The sequence below is a fragment of the Phyllostomus hastatus genome, unplaced genomic scaffold (assembly GCF_019186645.2).
Source record: "Phyllostomus hastatus isolate PE091 unplaced genomic scaffold, TTU_PhHast_1.1 phas_contig_34, whole genome shotgun sequence".
Lineage (NCBI taxonomy): Eukaryota > Metazoa > Chordata > Mammalia > Chiroptera > Phyllostomidae > Phyllostomus > Phyllostomus hastatus.
The window spans coordinates 24,638,062-24,644,013 of record NW_025333857.1 but is presented as its reverse complement, the minus strand read 5'-3'; the positions used below and the strand labels follow the sequence as shown (position 1 = coordinate 24,644,013).

General features: G+C 39.6%; 1 pseudogene; it reads right to left on the bottom strand.

Annotated features, from left to right (window-relative positions):
- Positions 1 to 4,369: 4,369 nt before the first annotated feature.
- LOC123820150 lies at positions 4,370 to 4,708 on the bottom strand (annotated as a pseudogene).
- Between the last annotated feature and the right edge of the window lie 1,244 nt (positions 4,709 to 5,952).

Below are 5,952 nucleotides of genomic sequence, written 5' to 3'. Positions count from 1 at the left end.
CCCCCCTTTAAATAGTGTCTAAATCATTAATATCTCTTTAGTTAAACCAACTGAGTATAATTCTGATTCCTGACTGAAACCTGATGGATACACTTTAAACTATACATATACATTATACTCTTGTATGTATGATATGTTTACAATTTTAAAATAAGTGAAAAAAGTGACCATGATAATATATACCTGATAATTCAGAGAACTCTTGGTGTATGTGTGTGTACACACATGAGGTCTGTCCAGAAAAAGTCCAACTATTGTTAATACAATGAGAATGGTTTGCATGACATGGATGTAACCTGGTAGCCAATGAGAGTGGACTGGAATGTGCATGTACAAACAGGGACAATTTCACTGTACTAGTCAGTGGGCGCGGTAGATGCTGTTGAGTGAGGATTTGTACTGTATGGCCATGCCATTCAAAATAACTGTGTGAATAGGACAATGAATCTGCATCATATTTTGTATTAAGCTTGAACATTCCTCTGTAGAAACTATTTGGATGATTCAGAAGGCCAAAGCTATGGGCAACTGGTGACTGGCAGCTTCATCATGACAACATCCCTGCTCATGCATCACATCTTGTGCAGAGTTTTTTGGCAAAACATCAAATCACCCAGGTGACTCAGCCCCACTACAGCCCAGATTTGGCACCCTGTGACTTCTGGATTTTCTCAAAACTAAAATCACTTTTGAATCAAAAAGAGATTTCAGACTACCAATGAAATTCAGGAAAATATGATAGGGTAACTGATGGAGATTGGGAGAACTGCGTGAGGTCCCAAGGTGCCTACTTTGAAGAGGACTGAGGTGTCATTGTCCTGTGTACAATATTTCTTGTATCTTGTATCTTCTTCAATAAATGTCTCTATTTTTCATATTATGTCACTGGATACCTTCTGGACTGCACTCATATATATCACATTTTATAGAATGTGAGGTAAAAGGATTAAAATAATTTCAAATCAAAGGAATATAACTTTAACTAATATGTGCATTATTTCTAATTGTATGAATTTGTATATACAGGTGCATATGTTTTTACACACAGGTACAAATAGGTGCTTTTTAAAAATCATCTTGCATTATAGCATAAGGATTTTCATGTTGTTAAATAGAATTCATATGTGCCATTTTTAACAGGTGTTGGATTTTCAGGAAGTATGTATACAACTTCTGTTGGATATTGCTGATTTTTTGTGCTATTGCAAGAACATCATGATAACCATCTTCATATATATATACATATGTGTATATATATATCTTTAGCATTTTGATTGTAAATACTGAGCTAAGTAGTATAAATATCTTAGAATTGATGTAAAATCCTTCACTCATTGAACATCTCCTACCCTTATTCAATATTTCCCCATATATAGATAAAGTATTGATAGTTTAAAAAGCAAAGTTTTTGAAAGTTTAAGGCATGCTTAGAGGTATTTCTTTTTAACAGAGATGTTTTTGCAAAGAGTTTGAATTTCCCTATTAACATGGGACCCAGAGTTAGCGAAGAACCTCAGTCTGTGATGGAGGGCAAGTAGTTGCACAGTGTGTGAGGCTGAAGCTAGAAGCTCTTCAATAGTAAGTTTTTCTGGAATGGTGTTTCCCATTCTCTGGAGAACAGGGACTAAATTTTAACCTTACACTTCAATCATGGGGTTATGGCCTGAACATGATCTGAACAAGCAGAGAGCATCACTGAGCTTTGACAAGGCTTGTCTGGGTTTTGTCCATTCCTCAACAGTGATGCCAAGTGGCAGTATAATATAATGGCAACAGTGGATTCAAGATATCTTCTCTCCCTACCTAGAAAATTTTAAATTGAGATGTAATTCACAGAACACCAAATTCACCATTTTAAGTGTACAATTTAGAAACTTTTAGTATATTCAAAAGGTTGTACAACCATCACCACTGTCTAATTCCATAACATTTTTCACATCAAACATTTTCATCACACCAAAAAGAAACCCCATACCATTAGCAGTCACTCCCCATTCTCCCCCTTCCTCTAGCCCTGAGCAAATCCTGATCTGCTTTCTGTCTCACAGATTTGCCTGTTCTAAACAGTTCATATAAATGGAGTCATACAATATGTAGCCTTTTGTGTATGACATCTTTCGTGTAGCATAAAGGTTTTCAGAGTTCATCCAAGTTGTAGCATTTTTTAGTACTTCATTACTTTTTGTGACTAAATAATATGCCAATGTATGGGTATACCATATTTTTCTATCAATTCAAAATTGATGGGCATTTGGGTTGTTCCCACTTTTTTGCTATTATTAATAATGTTGCTGTGAACATTTGTGTACAAGTTTTTGTATATATGTTTTCAATTCTCTTAGGAAAGAATATATATGAGTGAAATTACTGAGTCATACAATAACTCTATATTTAAATCTTTGAGGTTAAACAAATTCACAATGCCACCAGGGTGAATAAGGACACTAATTTTACCACACTTGTACAGTAGTTAGGAGCATAAGTATTACAGCCGGAGTATCTGGGTTTGAACCTCAGCTGTGCTACATTCTAGCTGTGTAAGCTTAGACCAGTACTTAAGCTCTGTGCCTCAGTATCCATATCTCTAAAATGGGAGCAATAGTAGTATCTTTCTCATAGGATGTTGAAAAATTTAAAAGAGCTGATATATGTAAATCACCAATACAAAGTTCTGACATATAAAGAATGCTATATGTGTTACTATTACTATTATTTTTCTCTTCATTATAATTTTTGCATTTTGTTTTGTTAATTTGATAAATGAAAAAAGTGATGCTTTAATTGGTTGAGGTTTGCTATTGAAATGGAGTAATCAGAGATGACAATAATTTAAGAGGGCAGCAAAATATGGCAAAATAAAGGTAAAATATGTTTATTTCTTTTAGGGAGAGAGGAAGGAAGAGAAAGATCAGAGAGAAACACTGACATGAGAGAGAGACATCTATTGGTTGCTTCCCTTCCATACCCCAAGCAGGGACTGAACCCATAACCTAGGCATGTGCTCTGACAGAGAATCAAGCCCCACAATCTTTTGGTGTATGGGATGACATTCCAACTAACTGAGTCACATCAGCCAGGACTACCCTGTTTTTGATGAACAAGAAGGTTTATTGGAAATTGCTTCTTCACCAGGAAATTGCTAGCATCACTTCAGGCCCAGTTGTAAGACCCTTGAATCTATCCTCCTTCTGAGATCAGGACAGAAAAGGAACATCTCTCTTGTTTTAGTGGAATAGGTAGAGGTAGTATAAAGGGTAGTATCAATACCAATCAACCAAGTTTGATGGAGGAAGGGGAGTTATAACTACACTTACAAAGAACTCTTGGTTCATTTTTTTCCCCTTAAACAACATACAATCAATTTTTAAAATTTCAGTGTGCAAATGAGTCACATCAGGTTGATGTTGAAATGTAGACTCCCAGAACCACCTCTTCCCCTAGAGAACTATATTCAACAGGTCTGTTGTGTTAAAGCCCTAAAATCTGTATTTAAACACCCACCTCAAGTCGGCTGTGATGTAAGTGATCCTCAGAAACAGTACATCAGCATTGATGAGTTTTACTCCTAAAAATGTAAGCGGGACATGACTAGGAAATGGCGATACTGGAAATGATTAGGGTGTCCACACTTCTTCTGTCTCAGCACTTCTCCATCCACTTTGCTCAAATCATAAAACCCTCACAAGTTTTCAGGATTAATGGCCCCTAACCCCAGATGGTAGGATTTTCATATATTTTTTAAGTGTTAAAACCTCTTTTTTTCTTTTTTTTTAGTGGTAGAAATTTGTATTTTTTGCCTTTGTTATATGTAAAATGAAATTGGTAAATATGTCCCATGACTTTGGTGAAGTACAACTGTTATTATTCTATACAAGTATGAGACTGGGGTTAGGAAGAAAGACAAAGAGGTGATGACAGACACACAGTGGAAACCCCACACAATCTCTTGGCAAACTGAAGGGGATGTGGGAAGCTCAGCTTCATTTGACTACAAAGTCCCAGGGTTTAGTTTCATATCTGCTCATGCATATGGGTAGTGGAAAGGAAGGGGAACAGCAAAGACACAAAAGGGCGTACAGGGTGGGATGAGAAAGAAAGTAGAAGGGCTAACATCTCCAAACAAATAAATTCAACTGTATCTGGTGAGCTTCAAATAAACCCAGGAAATAATTCCTGTGACACAGATGGGTAGGCTAAGAGGGTGAATTGGCTCCAGGCTTGGGACACGCTGAGGACTGTGTTCTCAAGGACAGAGGTGGTTCTTTTCCAGTGGGAACCCCCTGCATTACACAAGGAGGAGCCCAGAGGAGAGTGGAGACCTTCCAGGGGAATCATTGGGAGTATACAATGACTACTTTCTTCCAGCTCTTCAGTCCCACCTTACAATAACTACCACGATGATGGCACAGATAGCTCCCAGCATGATCATCATCTTGCATTTTTCCCACCAGCACTTCCTTGTTAGCTTGGCAGTACTGCTCTCAAATTGTGATGCTTCCATCTGCAGGGCATCAGCTCAGTCATCCAGCTGTGACAGCATCACGTCCTCCTCTGAGACCTTATCCACTCTCATGCATGAGGTCCACCACCTCATCTACTTGTGCCAGAGTTTGTTGTAGTCATCCATTACTGGTTGAAGGGCCAGGGGAGCCCCACTTAAGGTAGTCCCTTCTGTTCCTTCAGTGGGTGGCTGAGCTGGAGGAGACATTTCTCTGGCAGGGAAGGGTCAGTCTCCTGTCTAGAAGATGCAGCAAGACACCCAGAGAAGGGAAGGCTGAAGCTGAAGTCATTGGAACTGCAGAGCTCCATGTCTAGATGACCACCCAGAGGTCTAGCTGTGATGGAACTTACTACCTTTTTTTCTAAACATATCCTATTTTTCTATCTCCAGAGTATATCAAAAACTTCATTAAGAATCTTGATAAACTGTATGAGAAAATGAATAGCTGAAAGGTAGAAATAGGTAGGTGTGATGAACAAGATCATAAATCAAAAAACCCCCAACAAACAAAAGCCCTGGGCCAGGTGGCTTCATAGGTGAATTCTACCAAACATTCCAGGAAGAACTAACACCTCTCTTTCTCAAACTATTTCTAAAACTTCACGAGAACAGAAAGCTGCCAAGCTCATTTTATGAAGTCAGCATTTGTTGGGGTCCACCCTGCCTGGTTTCAGGAAACTGTAAACCCCCGTGGCTAAGGCTGAGTGAGAGATCTCTGAACCAGGAGACATTAAGGAGACAAGCCTGTCTCCCTGGCATGAGTGCTGCCTGCTCCATGTAAGACCTCTATTGCTTGGTCGGTTAGCCAAAGATGGGTAACATTCCTCAGAGGAGGATGGACTTAAGACAGGCACAATCACGTGAGAAGGTCCTCAGGGAAGAGACTCAGGGGACTGTGGAAATGAGGGGGTGATCGACCCCTGCCCCCTCGGCTTTAACAAAGCCTGAGTCCTTATTCTGCCTGTGAGAAATCCAAATCTCCCGGCTGCCTTTGTCTCCTCTGCCCGACTCAGGCTTTCGGAAATAACAAGGGGCGTGCAGTCCAGACCAGAGTCAGTGGACCTCCTGGGGTTATGAGACCTGAGGCAGAGAATATGCAAGATCCTGTGAAACCTGCTTGCTGAGGATGCTCTTGAATTAGAATATGAAGGCATGGGCAGGAAACAAAACTAGCCTTTTAGGTCCTGTAGTTTTTAGGTGATAAAACCCCAAACTCAGCATGAGCCTGTTTAGCCCTTTGAAAGTTAACTACTTGTTTGATCTTCCCTGCCAGACTGTAATCAACAAACTGTATCTGTGTTCTTAAAAAAAAAGCCTGCTTGGACAGGAAGGCATGGTGCTCCCCCCTTGAGAGAGTGGCCGTTCTGTTCCTATTCCTCCACAGGACTCAGTAGTCTGTGTGTATTTTTCTTGTATCTCGAGCATCTGCAGTGCTTGTGGTTACCACCGGC